At 38.8% G+C, this 19,023-nt stretch overlaps 1 long non-coding RNA gene across 1 annotated transcript; it reads right to left on the bottom strand.

Annotated features, from left to right (window-relative positions):
• Positions 1–5,419: 5,419 nt before the first annotated feature.
• Positions 5,420–18,991, bottom strand: LOC140603429 (uncharacterized). Its single transcript, XR_012006413.1, has 2 exons — positions 18,878–18,991; positions 5,420–5,766 (listed from the first exon to the last, which is right to left on the bottom strand). It is a non-coding gene; the product is annotated as an uncharacterized lncRNA (long non-coding RNA).
• Between the last annotated feature and the right edge of the window lie 32 nt (positions 18,992–19,023).

Below are 19,023 nucleotides of genomic sequence, written 5' to 3' on the forward strand. Positions count from 1 at the left end.
GGATTCTAAAAATCGAGACTGACTATCAAGTCGTGTGATTAGACAAAGGATTCTTGAATGCCTATCATTTCCTTCAAACTCATTCATTTAAAAATATTAAGTGCATTTCAGATGTTAGAGACTCTAGAATTAGGCACTGGAGATACTCGGCCAAAACCGCCATGGGACCCTGGGAAGACCTCCCCGTTTCCATTTAGCCAGCAACATCAGCACCAGGGGAGAGGGGCCCCCAGAGCCCTGCATGCTCACAGGGGGACCTCTCCCCTCACCTCCTTCCAATGCTCAGAAGCGCACCCACCATGGTCCTACTGTCGTTCTTTGACATGGCAGTCGTTGCCTCCATCAGGTCCATTAGCCTAGGTCCTCCTGTACCCCTTGGATTCTCCCTCCACTGAGGCTCCGTGTGTTGATAAACTGACCTCTCCTCCATTCATCAGCAGTGTCCTCAGTACTTTCATTCTACCTTCCAGAAATGTTAGTCACCAGTACTCTCTTCTTATTTTATTTAATCTCATTTCTTAAACATTGCTGCTGTCCTGTAGGGAGCCTGATGCAGGATTCAGTCCCTGAACCCCGGGATCACAACCTGAGCCAAAGGCAGATGCTCCACCACTGAGCCACCCAGGTGTCCCCTGCTCTTCCTGGAATCTGGTCCACCACAGAAAACTCTGCTTTCTCTGAAATCTTCTCGAAACCACAACTGTTTACCCATCCACATTCTTCATGCAGCTCAAGGAGCTTCCCTTTTACTGCTGTTTCCAAAGCTTTGATGTCAACTCCTTTCATTTAGCTTCCTCCCTAAAGAGTCCCCAGGCTTGGAACTCACAGATTCAGATAATACTACACCAAGGCCATTGGCTTAAGTCACCTACAAACCCCCAAATCCTTATTCCTTAAGTATTTCATCACTTGCCTCGTTATAATTTTCGCTAATGATATACATAATCCTCACTTAGTGTAATATCCACATAAACCAGACTCCTAATATTTTAATTAGATCTATTAAGGTAAAATTTACGCACAGTGCGTGTACAGCTCATAAACTTTAATAAATGCAATAGGTTCTATAACCACCACCACGTTCAACACAGAGAGCACTTCTATCACCCAGAGTGTCATCCTCCCCCTATGTTGTCAGTCCCTCCACTTACCTGCAAGCCCTGCCACCACCCATCATTGCTACCACTGTGATTTTTTTCCTCTCCCACAATGTCATGCAAAGGAATGGTATAATATGGAAATGTTGGCTTCCTTCATTTAATATTAGGCACTTGAGGTTCTCCTATGCTGTTTTGTGTAAAAATAGTCTGTTACCTTTTATGGCTTAGTAGGATTCCACTGTATGGACATAACACTGTCCATTTATCCACTCACTATTTTGAAAAACCCAAATCGATCAGATTTTTCCAGCGTGGGTGATTATAATGAAAGATGCTCTAAGTATTTGTACATAGATTTTTGTGGGAACTTACATTTTCATTTCTCTGGGGTAAATACATGTAAGTAGGAGCACTAGACCATATGAGAAATGTTGAATTTTGTAAGAAAGGAAAACCTACTTTCCATGCATTCCTACTAGCAATGTACGTGAGTTCCCGTCTTTCTGCACCTTTTCCAGCAATGGATATGCATAAGCAGGGCTGTTTTTTTTTCTTTCAGTTTTTCTAATAGATATGTCATTGTACTTTACTGTAATTTTATTCTTGATTAATGATGCTGAGCATTGTTTGTTTTTTTTCATGTGCTTATCTGCTATCCTGTTTTCTTGGGTTAAGTGCTCAGATCTTTGGCTAATTTTTTAAAATCGAGGTTTTATTTTCTTATTGAGTTTTGAGAGTTCTTCATATATTCTAGATACAAGTGGTTTTTAAGGTATGTGTCTTACAAATATTTTCTATCAGCCTTAGACTTACAATTTTCTTTAATTATCAATGACTTTTGAGAAATAGAAGTTTTTAATTATGATGAAATCCAAATTCTCTTTTATTGGAGATTTGTGTATTCGATGTGCTTCCTAAGAAATCTTGCCCTCACCAAAGGTCACAATGATATATTCTTTCAAAAATCTGTTTTTGTTTTTACACCTACATTTAGGATCCATGTATATATATATATATATTATACATATACATATATATATGAAATACATATATGGATCCATATACATATATATATGAAATGTGAAATGAAAGCCTTTACACTACTTTGTGCCATCACACCTAAGTCTGAAGGTGGCTGAGGGAAAGTAGAATCAACCTTCTGGTTTCATGTCAATTTTATACTCTCTAAACTCAAGTGGCTGTTAGTGTTGATTTTATATTACTACATCAATCTCTACAATCTTCCACTTTCCTAGATAGACGTCTTGTAGTTCTTCTCTCCTAAACCCTCCAATGTCACCACCTCCAATCTTCACTCTTACATAATAAGCATAATATATATATATATATATATATATACTGCAAATGTGCATGATATGGTTAAAATTCTTTCATTTTTTGTTTTTTTGCATATGAACAGATGATCAATAGTTTCAATACAATTTGTTTTAAAAACTATATGTTCTCCATTGATTTGCCTTAGTATTTTTGTTGAAGTCAACTGTTCATGTATGAGTAGGATTATTTGTTTTCTGTTCTGTTCTGGAAAACTTTCAACCCATACTTTGTTCAAAAATTTTCCATCCACTTTCTTTTCTTCATGGGCTCCAATGACCATTTATTAGGCTACTTAGAATCATCCACACAGCTCACTGATGTTTATTATTTTTTAATCTTTTTTCTCTGTGTATTTCATTTTGAATATTTTCTATTACCCTATTTTAAAATTCACTGTTTTTTTATGCTATGTACTTCATTTTTGTCTCTAAAATTATGATATTAATGCGTTTTATATCTTCCATGACATTCCTCATACTTTTCTCTAGATTCTTGAACATACAGAATTTATTCATATCAACTGTTTTCAATGCCCACTAATCACATTAGCTGTGTCATTTCTGGGTCTGGCTCCATTTTCCCTGCTTCTCGGCGGATCCGGTAATTTTTTTTTATTGGATTTGATGTTGTGAATTTAACATGCTTGGGTGTTGTCCACCTGCTTATTTATTTCATATTTCTTTTAATAGTTTTGAGATCCCATTAAATGTATAATGCCTCCTTCAGTGAAGATCATTCAAATCCATATTCTAGACCTTGTCATTACCAACAGTTGCATACTCTTGATAATCGGATTTCCATACTTTCTATCTTCTAACTGATAGCTCCTACTTTTCCAACTTATTTCTTCTGGTATCTAATTCCAGCAATTCTTTCTTCCCTCAGAAACCCGTATTGCATTGATGCTACCCCATCATTATTGTGTCTTCCACCATCCATGACTTTATGTTAATATTTGGTTCCACTTACAGTCCGAAGTTCATCATTAGCCGCATTCTTTTTTTTTTTTTAGCCTCATTCTTTTAAATCAAATTTCTATATGCTACTCTTTCCCCTGAATTTGCCAAATGAACACCTTACCTGAGTGAAATGAAAGCCTTTACATTACTCTGTGCCATCACGCCTATGGTCTGAAGGTGACTGAGGGAAAGTGGAATCAACCTTGTGGTTTCATGTCAATTCTATACTCTCTAAACTCAAGTGGCTGTTAGTGTTGATTTTATATTACTTCATCAGTCTCTACAATCTTCCACTTTCCTAGATAGATGTCTTGTAGTTCATCTTCTCTCCTAAACCCTCCAATGCCACCTCCAATCTTCACTCTTACATAATAAGCTTCTATGTATCATATCGAGGAAAACAAACATGCTCCCAGCATCACATTCATTTACCTACCTCCCTTCCTGCTCCAGTGCTAGAGTGATCCAGGCTCAGACCTCACCAATCCTTTCTGTGGACTCATTCCTTGGGAGGGGATTCCATTCATTCATTTTTAAAACTATTATTAGAATCGTCCACTTTTGTGATTTTAAATATCTTATGAATACTACAAACTCCCAAATTTATATTTATAGTCCAACTTTCTCTCCCAATTTTAGAGTCATGATTCAATCACCAGCTCAGCATCTTATATGCTCCAAACACATCTAGACTCATTAACACTACTACGTGCCTTACCCATCAACCAATCATGCATAACACATCTCTAAATAACATCAAAACATAAACTCTTCCTTTCCCTACTTCCAACCACCCCTTCCAGTCTTTCTTTCTTCAGTGACTTACACAACCAATCACCCAATTTTTTGGTCTTCTCTTACCAGCCACAATGAATCTATCTGCAAATTCTGTTGGTTCTACTTTTTAAATAAATCTGAATATATTCAGTACTTGATCCTTTCTTACTTGCCTCCCTGTCACCACCCTGTGTTCCAGCCTTTCTCACTTTTAATGCATTGGCTCATTCACCTCCCAGATTCCTCTCTAACCCTCACACCCCCCACATAGCCCCACACACCAACATCAGCAGCCAGAACAGGAATCCCATTGAATCTTAAATCAGACCATGTTACATGTCCTCTGAAAATTCTCCTATACCTTTCCATCTCTATTGGAAATTCTCTATTGGCAGTTGTCTGTGGAATCCCAGAAGATCTGCACCTATACTTGTTTTTGATCTACCCCTTTGGCTCTCGCTTCCAGTCACTTCCTCAGGTCTTGCTTGCCTCCTATTGTGTCTCAGGCACACTCAGTACACTTCCTCCTCAGTCTCTTCATGCTGCAATGGCCTTGGATCTGCATCTTCTGGACTTGTTCCCTCCTTTCTTGAGTATCTGATCAAACGTGGCCTGCCTGATGAAGCCTTTGCTGACAAGTCCATATAAAATAGTTACCTCCCCCTGGCACTTTTCAGTACCTTTTCCTGAGCCTGTTTTACTTTTTCTCATAGTATTTATCACGCTATGTAGACACTGATGCAATATACATAGATGTAAGTTTATTGTATATCCCATTCCACAGAAGGCAAGCTCTTTGAAAACAATAATTTTATTTATTTTGATATCTTAAATATCAAAGCCTAGAATGAGAAAAAAAACTGAAATAGTGTAGGGGTTTCAGAAATATTTCTTCTTGTAATAATTTCTTCTTGTAATTTCTTTTTTATGTATGTATGTATTTAATGGAGAGAGAGAGCACAAGCAGGGGGAGCAGCAGGCAGAAGGAGAAGGAAAAACAGGTTCCCCGCTGAAGGGTCTCCATCCCAGAACCCTGGGATCATGCCAAAGTCGAAGGAAGATGCTTAACCAACTGAGCCACCCAGGTACCCCTTCTCATAATTTCTTATTATGAAATGAATAAACAGAGGAATGAATTGTTTGTACTCCTATTGAATCAGAATTTAGGAGGAAGAGGGACATCGGTGCTTCAAGAACTTCTACACAATTTAACAACTTAGTCTTGCAAAAATCACAAAACTCAAATGTCAGTCAAGGCTATATTTAATGAAATGTCTTAAGTTTAAATAAGATAATTTCCTAAAATAATCTGCAAAAGCATCCAGGGTACATATGGCAACTGTGTCAATATGGTTTGTAACTCACGATCTCTGTGATTTATTGAAACTTATCACTTCTAGCTCAAGAAGCAAAATTTAGGAGGTAAAATCTTTGTCACCATGATGGCACCGTCTCTTTGGCTCTTCTCAATCATCCTGGTGTAACTGAAGCTCCTGCAAATTCTGCTTTAAAAGTTTCAGTCCCCATGGATGTGTTATTCCCTCAGTCCCTCTTCTATCCCAGCACTCATGGTCTTCTCCTGGAGTCTTGGACTAACAGACAAAAATATACGAAGTTAAAAGGTAATAGGGTTAAAATGGGATCATGGGCCCAGCTAGCACCTATAATTAATAGGGATTATGGATCAGGTCTCGACACAGACAAAGTGTCCTTAGTAGAACTCTAGGTGTTCCCTAGTGACAGAGGCAAGATAAAACAGGAGGAAAATAAATTGACAAATAGCATGAAACAATTTAGAAGGTCACCAGCCCTGCAGCCCAGTCTTAAAGAAATTCTCCAGCTGCACCAAAGTGAAATGGTCTTGTACAATGTCTTTTGGTGTCCAAGCATAGAGTTAGGTCAGCTATTGGGAGTGAGGAAAAGTGCTATATGAATTTAGGCGGGAAAGAGAAGTTGTGAAATAACGCATCGCAGACAGCAGGAGAGCAAGACTACGGCACCAAGGTGATGTGTATCCCCAGCTGCTCACAGAGTCTGTTACAGGTGCAAAATCACAAAATTAAAGCAAAACCAATCTTCTAGGCTGTGTGATTTTCTCCAGTGGTACAACCACCCAGAGGTTTATTTTATCTGGGATTGAAAGTCTGGGAAAAGGAAGGAAGGGGCAAGGGGATTGAATGGTGAGCCCTGAGATTTGAGTGGAACAAGCAAGAAAGCAAGGGTCGAAGTCAAGAATTCTTAGTGACTCGTGGTGGGTCAAAGTACTGTGAGAGCAACAGTCCTTGAGCATGAAGCGAAAGATAATTATTGGGGGCATATTTTCAGTACAGGTCTGTTTTTGAAAATGTGGTTCATTTGAGCAGTTATAACAATCAAAATACTATTGTGTTTGATGGAAAAGAAAAGTACTGAGTTCCCATTAGTAGCAAAGCTGTGCTAGAACCTTGGTATTCTCTAAAAGGGCTGACAACATCTTAATCCATTTGGTTCCCCTGCTTGTCGGAATCCTGTGGAGCTAATGGATGGACAGTCTCCCCTCTCATCACTTCATGTTGGCGTGACATCCCCTTAGCTATCACTGGGGTCAGACAGCTCCTGAGACCTGTTTTACCCAAACTCTTAGCACAGGATAGAGTTGGGGGAAACAATCCAATTATTAAGCACCAGCTGCATGCCGGACTTTCTGTGGGGCAAGAATACACACAGATATTGTATATCTATACACATTACACAGTGACTTACACGTAGCAGATACTCAAAAAGGTTTTATTAACAACTAAATAAACGATGCTATATTGTTTGCCAACACTTAGAAATTTTCTCTTCTTCCTTGCTCTCTAGAGCATACTTTGAACTCCAAGTTAATAACCACTTTTTTTCCCCCAGAAACTCTTTGAAGAAACATAGTAGCTGCTATGACTCCTGCTATTCAGTTGAAAAAAAATTAAATTAGAAATACATTTTGAACCAATGCAGTTTAAAATGAATAACAAAACAACATTCTAATCAAAAGCTCTGTGATATAATATTTAAGCTCACAACTGGCTGCTTTCAAGCTTAGAAATAAAATATCCTAATGGAATAGGTGGTACTATATAATCCTCTTCCTGGGATTCATTACATCTTGCCTCTCAGAGAGGACAGCTGGTGGATAGAAAATGAAAGTATTTCAACAGCAAATTTGTCAGCTCATAAGCCAGCATTATTTACTTTAAAACTTGCACTAAGAATACAACCATAGAGAATTGTCAATGAATAGTGCATTGGTATGCAAAGAGATTGCCAACAATTTGCTAATATTTAAATGAAAGATTATCCTGCAAATAATTATAGGGACAGACTCATCAAAGAATATTTTATCTTCAGGTTTGAGAGTTAACATCCCATAATGAGATTTGCTTGTAGACCGGGGGAGAAAAGATTAATTGAAAGAAAAGGGAGTGATTAGCAGGTTTGAGGGGTAGAGAAGGGCAGGAACAACTTTAATAATTTTTATAAAGAATGAGAGAAAACGCATTATATGACCTTGCCACTATTGCTACAATGAAATAAACTAATATTTGAAAAAATTGTGACTAGATCATTTAAGCCATGACAATCTTTTTGAGCAAAGCTAAAGAAACAATGTCACAGTTTCAATATCTGATTCTGGCTAAAGTGTATATTCTTGTGTCTGCATCACTGGTTTCCAGAGTGTGTTCTCCATGCAACAGTCACACCAAAGGAACCAATGATCAATTGTGTTGAAGAATCCGTGTATTTTAGCCCTCCTTTGAATACTTAGAATGCATCTAAAAGGCTCTGGGGCCTTTGCAGTAAATATATCTGATGAATTTTATTTTAATTTTTATTTTAATGCAAAGAAGATGAAAAAAAAACGTCTCCCCTCTTCCTTTACCCTACACACTTCCTTTGCTACAACACACTCACAACACTTCTGACACCAGATGAGTGGGTTTATTCCCCACACCAAGCAATTCTCTGCAACACCACCTGGGTACCCTACATTTCAATTCAATTCTGACACTAACCTGGCACTAATCCAGGAGTCTAAGAATCGCCTCCTTATAACAAAAGACATTTCTATTACCCACAAAAATCTAAGAATTTTAGGAGCCCATGCCAGGAACTGGGAACAGAGACTGACCTATGGATTTTCTACCATTTCCCAATACCAATCCTCATCTCAGTTGACCATGCATTTATGTGTCCACTTGTGTATCATCCATCCCTTCACTCATTCTGTAGCACCTTTTTACATTGTGGGAACAGTGCTATCTGTAACCAACCAGGCATACAAATGGAATGGACCATGCTACAGTTTTTCTCTTGAAATAAATTGCTACAGCTTCCAGGCCACATTATCTCATTTAGAGACCTATGGACCCATGGAAGTGTCAAATGAGAGAGCACAGTGGCTATGGACCCATGGAAGTGTCAAATGAGAGAGCACAGTGGCTGATAAATTGTAGCAAATTTTATTAGTCACTGGATTCACCATGTGCCAGTGGAGTCATGTCCCAGCCTTAATGATCCAGAGATGTTTTCACAAGACTGTTAAGATCCTAAATTATAGTAGTTTCTAAACCTTCCCACTAGTCACCTCCTTTCCCTTATGTGCCTTGTTAGCCATGCCCATCCATATCCATGTAATGGGAGAGAGAGGGTTGTGGGGGTATAGGGTGAGGCAGCTCACTGAGGCAGCCTCTCACCTGGGAGGCCTCGCTCTGTCCTTGGGGAAACCAAACAAGCCAGGTTGAGATACATGTTGTTCTCTGACTAGTTTCAAATATGTGTGTTTGATTCTGCCCAGATTTTGTTTCTAGATGGGAATAAGGAGTGTAGCTACCTTTCACTATTAACAGTCACATCCTTATTCACTGTCGACCCATAATTGAGCCTGAATCCAGAGATGTGAGCCGAAGAGTTTGCAGTCATTGTGCTGTGAAGGGAAAGAAAGAAAGGAAGGAAAACAGCCAGAATCCAGATTTAGCATTCGGCAGATGTTACCTTACTGCTCATTCACACTGAGATAATAGAAGGTCCTATAATGAGGATGATGTTTTGCACATATGAAATCCACCCATTGTAAATGACTCCTAAGCCAGGCTCCTATGCAGTTTCTCACCTCCCTGGCCGAGCTCTCAGCTTCCTATCTCTGTGACCTAGAATAGAGGTCATGCAGGAGCTTTGAGGTTGGAAGCTGAGTTTTTTTACTTGCTAGCTATTTTGTAAAAACAGAACAACAACAAATAAAAACAAAAACAAACTAGTCACGTTGGGAGAGGAAAGGACTTTCAAATTTCCTGTAGTTCTGTTTTCAACACTCAGAATGAGTCATAAAATTGATTAAATGACATTAAAATAAGTTTTTATGTGCTTGTTTTTTTGTAGGTTTTTGGTGTTTTTTGTTTTGTTTTGTTTTGGGTGTGTTTGTTTCCACTTACTGATGAGGACACAACAGAGTCGATTAAAATAGAATATTGATTGAAGGTATCATTTACATGAAGAATAAATACTGCTTTGTGAAGTGTGCATATGAGAAACAGGAGGTGACAAGCAGTGCAAAGGCCCAGAGCAGGAGGAGACCAGGGGTGCTGCTAAGGATGATGGCAAGGCCAAGACTGAGGTCCCTTCCTGGAATTCTAGAAGGAGAAGTCCAGCAGAATGCTTCCACACGCACCTATACCAATTTTCTCAAACATTGCATCAAACCAGAGGCAGGCACATCCCAGGGAATTGAGTAGCCAGGTTTAGTGAGGCAGAGTGGAGGGGCCTTGGTTTCTCACTATCAGAGTGTGGCCAATAGCCTATTTTCTCCTCTGTCCTGTGGAAAGGTGTAGAATTAAGGAGACAGTGCTGAGGAGACCAGAGCGCTGCAGATGTTGCCAAAGACTGTGGAGCAAGGCTCCTTGCTTGACAGCCATGCAGTCCTCATAGTCAGGACTGTGGGTTGGGATGGAGTCCACTCAGCACATGTTATGGGGGATTTTCTCCTCCCCCTTTCCCAAGCTGTAGGATCACACCAGAAGTGATCTCACCAGTAGACCTTGTCAGCAAACAGCAGCAGAATGACCCACAGAGGGTGCACTTCACTGTTCTTCCATCCACTGAGCAGCCCACAAACAGAAGCTCCCTTGAAGTAAAGACCAAGGAGGATGCATGCTGCTTCCTGTACTGAAGGACCCCAACTCTCTCTCCACCACAAGATCCTGTAACTCACACCTTCTCTCAAGCACTCATGTACCATTTGGGGGTGGGGTACTGGCAGGTGGAGCTCTGAATGGTAGCATATCTAAATGGATACCATCACCTAAAACACTGACCCAGGTTTGCTTTCCTGCTCACCGTGCTTCCCTCACACTACTGTTTCAAGAAAATCTGATTTATCAGCATAGAATCCCATTCAAAACTGTATCAGATCCGGGGACTCATTTTATTATGGAGAGACAACAATAAATATGATCATAATATGATCCAAGACACTGGAAAGTGGCCAGATGAAATAGAGGACATTCAACTTTGGGCTGGTGTACTCCATGAAGTTGTATATGCATACCAGTGGCATATATTTGATTCAGTGCCTCAAAAGCTGGAATCCATGCATCTGTATTCCATGTGGTCAGAGTAGATTGGCTCCTCTCAAAGAAATACGAACGTATCTCATTTGTGGAACTTGTGCTTCCCAACCTTGAAACTTGGGCCTACTGAATAGAACTTAGGTCTTAGTCCCAAGAAGAGGCTGTTCCTGTAAGACAAGGGTTGGTATAAGAGAACCACCAAACTGAAAACTGCCAATCCCATCCTAGCATTTAGGGTAGGCAAAAAGTCCAGCAGACCCTTTTTTAACAGGGTCACAGACCCTAATGACCTTAATTCTCTAGGATTGTTGCTTAATTAAGCGGAGAGGAAAGAGTGTGCCTGGAACCAGGAAGCCCTCTGGAGTAGCAGCCTTCTGTCATCACTGAAGACACACATAAATGGGCAATTACAGCAACCATGGCTCTCCATGAGATGCTAATCACAGCCTCAGACAACCAGACTCAGAGTTGCCCCACTACCTGCACCCCATGATAGCTGAGATGCTGGCTAAGGAAATCCAGAATGGTGTTTGGCAGAAATGTTGAGTAACAATCTTGGGCTTGGGAACAGAGGCGAGAAGTTGGGGGGCTGTTTGTTCTACTTTACCTAAATTGAGTCTTTTATAGAGGTTAAGGCTGGTCACCACATGGAAGGTGATTTCTCAAGCTGAAGGAGACATAATAAATCTCAGCAGTGGAAAAAAGGGATTGTACCTTATGCTTCCTGCCTCACGCTTCCCAGTTAACATGACAGAGCTTCGGAGGCCCCTGGTTTCTCTCATTTCTCCCTTTTCCAGCAGTATCATAGTCTGTACTGAGAAGATTAGGAAGCTGTTTGTTGCCTCTGGCCTCACAGAGTGCCCCAAATTTGCTAAATGCCCATCTGTAGATCCTCAGAACCCAAGGCCTCCCCTTTGTCCTTCTTGTTGTAGGGGAGCCAGAACAGGCCCAGCTGGGATGCAAGTTTAAGTTTTTGTTTCAGGGATCCCTGGGTGGCTCAGCGGTTTAGCACCTGCCTTTGGCCCAGGGTGTGATCCTGGAGTCCCGGGATCGAGTCCTGCATCGGGCTCCCTGCATGGAGCCTGCTTCTCCCTCTGCCTGTGTCTCTGCCTCTCTCTCTCTCTGTGTGTGTCTCTCTCATGAATAAATAAATAAATAATCTTAAAAAATGTTTTTGTTTCAGATAATAGAAAATAAAGGGAAGAATTCTAATCAGAGGCAATGCAGGAGACCCAAGAAGCCTAAAGGCAGACTAGTTCACTGGTGGAAACTAGAGTCAAAATATTAAAATGTTTGAGCCCAACAACTGAATTCAAGGAGCAGAAACAGTCTACTAAACGGCATTAATTCTGGAGGTCAGATCTGGGCAGAAATGTAATCTAAATGGAAATAGGTCAAGTCAAGGAAAACACAAATGCCAAAGAAATTGTAATAACAGAGTGTATTAGCCAAATGTATATGTGTGTATCTATATCTATCTATTATCTATTATCTATCATCTATCAATCAATCAATCTATTTATCTATTGTCTATCATCTATCTATCATCTTTGTGTAGTATAGCAGAACACTGAGAATCTCGGTAGCTTACACTAACACGTGTTTTTGTTGCTCGGCAGGGGCAAGGCTGATCTCATCTGGGTCCGGTGAACTTGTCTATAGGCTACAGGTGAGATCTGGCTTGCTCTGCCCATTTGCTTCCAAGGTCTAGTCCGCAGACTCAGTGGCCACCTAGAGTTTGTGCTTCTTTTGGAGGATTACAGCCACGCAAGAGGACACATGAAACCACATACACGTTTAGCCTCTCTACCCATGTCATATCCCTTCACATTCCATTATCCAAGGCAAGTCATGGCCAAATACAAAGTCAGTGGGTTAGGGAGGTACACTCCACCCCAGCTGGTGACGGAAAGGAGGAAGTATTTGCTGAAGAGCAGTCCCTCACCAGTGAGTAAACGGTGGCTTTCCTGAGTAGTCCTTAAGAAAAGATGGACACACGGTATTTGTGTTTGTGTGGCTGGCTCACACAACCACAGGCAGAGCTAGAGCAAACCTGAGGTTTGCCCACACAGCAGCTTAGTTTTGTCACTGAGTGAATCAAACATTCTGCAACTCTTCTCAACTATACTAATGAGCGCACATGAGGATGCCGGTTAGTTAACTTATACAGAGTTGGCTATTTTTGCTAAGTAACCTAGACATTTGTTTTAATTGATCAGGACCTTTTCTTCCTAAAAGCAAATCTATTTGGATGTCAGGTTAATATCTTCTGGTTTGGTGAGTGTGAATTCAGGGAAGACCTCAGGATGGTGTCTCTTCTAGAATTCACCTATGGATCCCTAATACAGGGAGGCACCATCCCCGGGATGGGCAGGCTGTTGCACATCTCCTGTTCTAGCACCAAAAAACGCAATGCCAACTGGGTTTTGTCATTTAGATTCATGTTGACCGCCCTGCCCCTGATTGAAACAATATTCCTTTGTATATATAAAACAACTCATTAGGATGGAGATTGCCATACTCCCAACCTGAAGGCTATTTTGTCTATTTTTAAGTAAGCTGTCTATATATCAGAACATTCATATGAGTTGCTTTCATTTGTCAAGCTGAATTATAAAAGTGTTCATTTTCACCATCTCCTGTGGCCATGCATATGTATGTAATGGCCCACATGCCTTATGTATTCCTGGTCATTGAATTTCAAATATTCTCATTGTTCTATTGCTTATGCCTATATTGAGTTTGGTAAACATGGCTACTCAACATGTAAAGATAACTTCTTTTGAGAAGTGAGTTTATTTCCTCAATTCTGACTTTTTAGGATCGTCATTAAAACACTAGTTGACATCTGGCTTCAAGCTACTGCTTCACATTATGTTACAAACAAGTTTTGGGCATTTGAAAAAGTTTCATCAGTATTTTGACTACCTGATATCTCATCTGTAAACGGGGGGAAAAAAAACCATGTTTGCTTGCTTTATGGAAATACTGAAAAAGAAATTAGATAATATATGAAACACAATTCCTTTGGTCCATGGGAGGGGCTCAATAAATAGTAGATGAATCCAGTTAAGATTTTGAAAAAACTCTATGAAGTTTTAAGCGATACATATTATGAAGTAAAATGATTAAGTTCTTTTTGGCATTGATTGTTGCTGTTGTTTTATATGTTCCTTGTGCTTTCTGTTTTAATGTTTTAGAGACCTTTTTGTCAGGATAGCAAATCAGGTTACATCTCCTTCTCTAGCCTTTGTTTTCTGGACCTATTGTCCCCATATACAGAAAAATTTTGATTGATTTGTTCCTATTGTTCCATTTGTCAACAGATGACAACTCAAGTCAGCAAACAATAGAAAAGAAACTATCAAAAACAATTGAACAATAGACCTGATTTTAATTTTACTGCAAAATCTCCCAAAGGAAGATAGCAACAAAAATGCCACTCTTGGCATCAGCAATGTGCATTTTTTTCTACTTTGTTCTTCTCTTGTGAGCCTCCCTGGTTCATTTTAATCCTGACAATTCTCTATAATGGTCATTAAATTTCAAAGTACTGCACAATTAAAGATTAGTTAACTATTAGACCATATAATGCCACTCTGATTTATGCAAGCTTCATTAAAATCTTTTTCAGCTTAAGATCTGAGGGGGATAGGAAATGCATCAGATTTAAGAATTCAAATCAATTTAATGAGACTTTTCCTTTGTTGAATTCCAGCTAGGTGCTTGTGTGGTGTTAGAGAATGTAAAGAATTATAAATGGTTGGTAATGATGGAAAAAAAAGAGAATTTGGTATTTATGCAAGAGAAAAGAGTTTAAATGTATAGTAAAAAGTAAATTTTTTTTTTGATATTAGCATAGTGGTAAAATGCAAAGGTTTTTGATTCAGACTAAACTGGGCAAGTTACACAATCTTTCTAAATTCCATTCATGCTAACTGTGTATTAGTTTTCTCTTCATGTGTAGCAAATTATCACAAACTTAGCAACTCAAAGCAATGCCCATTTATTAAATTCCAGTTCTGTAGGTGAGACAGTGGGATCGGTTCACCTGGACTCTATTTAGAGCCTTTGCAAAGCCTGAAAGAGGTGTATCTGGAGGATCTGAAAAATAATTCACTTTCAGTCTTCTTCAGGGAGGTGACAAACCCAGTTCCTTGTGCTTGGAGCACTGAGATCTGTCTCCTGAGGGTACTTGGGTTAACTGAGAGTCCCCCTCTTCTAACGATCATTCCTTCTCACATGGTCCTCTCCATCTTCCAACCAACCATGCATACCCGGCCCTTTTCATGCTTCAAATCTGATTTCTCTTTGCACTTTCCTGCATCCAGAGAAAATTCCTTGCTTTTAGGGGCTCATGTAGTTAACTTAATCCTGCCTGGAAATTCCCTCTTTCTTACCGTCAACTGATGAACCATCCTAACTACATTTATAAAGTTTTTTCACAACAGTACCTAGTTTATGGTTTGATTGGATAGCCAGAAACAACAGAATCTTGGGGGGGGGGTGGGCAGCATATTTAGAAGGTAGCCTACCCCAAGCTATACATGGGGTTAATAGAAAGATTTAATCCATTGGACTCTTATGAAAATTAAATGACATTATGTAGGTTAAGAACTTATTGCTAGCACATAGTACACTTAAGAATATTTAGCATCACTATTATTTTTTTTAAGATTTTATTTATTTATTCATGATAGACACAGAGAGAGAGAGCCAGAGATACAGGCAGAGAGAGAAGCAGGCTCCATGCAAGGAGCCTGATGTGGGACTCGATTTTGGGTCTTTGGATCAGGCCCTGGGCTGAAGGCGGTTCTAAACCACTGGGCCACTGGGGCTGCCCTAGCATCACCATTATTATTACTGTTATATCACCATTACTTTATTATGATGATATTAATTAAATTCAGATTTGAAAGATTGAAGACATCATAAATGGGCCTTCAAAGTACATTGGGTTTCATGCTAGCATTTGTCTTCCTCTAGCAGAGAGTTATTATGAATAGAACCAAAGCTATATCATCCTCTATAGAGTGAAAGAGAGAATATATGTATATAATATCTAATATATATACAGTATTACATGATATACCCAGTATGTGCCCTATCTGTTCACTTCTTTAGTAAGTTTTCTAGTGAAGAGAATACTTTTCTTTTTCTTTCTTTTATTTTTGTTGTTGTTAACATAAAACAACTTAAAATTATAAGTATGGTAAATGATACACCATGCAGACACAAATAAGACTGAAATGCCCATATTAATATAAGAAGAGGCTTCTGAAGCAGTATTATTGCCAGGATATAGAAGGACATCCATAAAGATAACAACATGATGATAAAGGGGTAAAGAAAAAAAATAAGACAAAATAATCCTTAATGTAGTAACGAACCTAAAAGTAGAGCATCCTTAAAGATTTTATTCATTTATTTATTGGGGGAGAAGGGCAGAGGGAGAGGGAGAGAGAGAACCTAGAGCAGACTCCATGCTGAGTGCAGAGCCTGATATAGGACTCAAACTCACAACCCTGAGATTCATGACCTGAGTTAAAATCAAGAGTCAATGATCAGCTGAATGAGCCACCCAGGCACCCCTAAAAGCACAGCTTCCTTACACATCTCTGACAAAACAGAGAAGACCATGAGAGAAACCCAAGATATGTGAGGGCATCCTTATAACTCATTTAAAATCATACAAGGCATGTTCTCTGCCCTCTAATGAAAGGAAACTAAAATCAATAATAGAAAGAGAGCTGAAAAAGATCTAAGTTTGTAAAATTAACAGTATATTTAAGAATAACACATGAGTCAAAGAAGAACTCACATCGGAAATTAGAAAATAATTTTAATTGAGAAAAGTGAAAATTTAAGAAATGAAAATTTGTTGAAATTAGCTAAAGCAATGCTTAGAAGGAGGTTTATACCATTAAATGTTTCATTATTCTAAAAAAATAATTTTAAAAATAATGATCAGAAATCAAATCCTCAATTTCCACCTTAAAAAAAAAAAAAAAAAAAAGGGGGCAGCCCCAATGGCTCAGCGGTTTAGCGCCGCCTGTGGCTGGGGGTGTGATATTGGGGACCCAAGATCGAGCCCCACATCGGGCTCCCTGCATGGAGCCTACTTCTCCCTCTGCCTGTGTCTCTGCCTCTCTCTCTCTGTGTGTGTGTGTGTGTGTGTCTTTCGTAGAGAAAAAAAAAAAAAAAAAAAAAAACCTAAAGAGAAGAAGAAGAAATTAAACCCTAACAAGCAGAAGAAATGAATTAATAAAGATAAGATCAGATTGAAATGAAATTACGGACAGCAAAACTAATGGAAAAAGTCAATTTATGAAACAAAAAACAAAATTTACTAAAAAGATCAATAAAACTGATAAATATATAACCAACTGACTCAAGAAGAAAATGAGAGATGTCATATTGCTAGTATCAGAAATGCAAGAGAGATTACCACCAACGCAAGAAAGATATTACAAGGTAATATGGACCAACAAAATGATCTATGCCAGAAAATCCTACACCTTCGATGAAATTCCATCTTAGATGAAACCACTCATTTATTAGACACAAACTGACAAATTCAATGAAGTGAAAATTGGTGACCTAACTATTCCTATAACTTTGAAGAAATGGAATACTTTCCAAAAAAGAAAAAGACTGACTCAAATATCTTCACCAAAAAATTCTACCAAACTCTTAAGGATATAAATTACCCATTTTATACAAACTGTTCCACAACAATAGGAGAGAAGGAAACATTTTGGAGATCATTTCTTGAGGCAAATATTATCCCCAAACCAGACAAAGACATCAGAAGAATGAAAATTATGGGATGATATGTCCTGTTCATATGAACAAAAAGTATCTTTACAAAATATTGGAAAATGGAATTCAGAATGAATTAAATGTAAATACAATGTAACCAATTTGGGGTACAAAAATATGAGAACTAAAAAGAGTTTATGAAGATTATAGGACACAAAATCAATATACCAAAAAAATCCATTGTATTTCTGTATACTAGTAATGAAAACTGAAAACTGGTAAAAACACAAAGACATAAAACCCTTGAAAGTAAATTTAACGTATGTGCAAGATTTGTATACAAAGCAGTCATGAGAGAATTGAAAGGAGGCTAAATTAATAGAGAAATATACACTGCCGCATTGAATTTGAAGACTATACTGGTTAAGATGTCAATTTCAATAAATTCATCTATAGAGGAAACATAATCCTAGAGAAAATATTGGCAAGACTTTGGGAGAAATCAACAAGCAAATTCTGAATTTATTTTGAAAAGCAAAAAAACAAAGATAGGAGAAATAATTTGGAAAAGAACAAAACTGGAGGACTTAAAGTACCTGTTTTCAAAATGTAGTCTTAAGCTACAGTAAGCTGGACAGTCTTCTATTGGCAAAAAGCACAGACACATAAATCAATGGAACATAATAAAGAGCTCAGAAATAGATCCACACACATACGATCAATTGATTCTAAACAAGATGCAAAGGCCAGTCGGTAGAGAAAGGATTGTATTTTCAACAAACGGTACTGGCCGAATTGGTCATCCACATGCAAAACAATAAATCTTGACCCATAGCTCAATTTATTAAAAAAGGTAGATGATACTTACATGCAATTACACAACCTTGTGTTGAATCTCCCAAAAGTAGAGCCTAGCCTAGCCGAATATTCAAGGGCAAGTATTATAGTGAAGTGTGGTGAGAGGTGTTGAAGCAGTATGGGGAAGAATCAGACAATTGGGGCACATTTTCCCTGTAAGGTCCCGACTCAGACCAATCCTTCAGGGATGTCTGGATTGTACATTTTACCACAGGACGGCCCTGACTTGAGGCAAGAGAGCTGGGTGTTTTATAATCACACACAGCTGGTGGCTTGGATAGGAACATAAATGCCAAGGTATTTCTGGCTCTTCACGCAGGCAAAGCAGCTTTGGTAGTCCTGGGTTACTTGTCTAAATAAAATCTCATATGGGAGATTTAATAGCAAAGCAGAGGCTAGGAGTGGACACATGGCATAAGTTAAAGGATACAAGGGGATCTGTGTTGACCACAGTTCCAGACCACTCTCTACGTATACATGATATAGAGATAAAGATACTCACTAATGATAAGGATTCACAGTCTAGAAGAGGGATAGACAACACCTAAAATGAAAGGTGAGATCCAGTTCCAGATCTAGTATGGGAAGTACTTGGCAGTTACCACTCCTGTCCCCATGACAACAGAATCTTAAAGATACTGAAAATCA

The sequence above is a fragment of the Canis lupus genome, chromosome 14 (genome assembly GCF_048164855.1).
Source record: "Canis lupus baileyi chromosome 14, mCanLup2.hap1, whole genome shotgun sequence".
Taxonomy (NCBI): domain Eukaryota; kingdom Metazoa; phylum Chordata; class Mammalia; order Carnivora; family Canidae; genus Canis; species Canis lupus.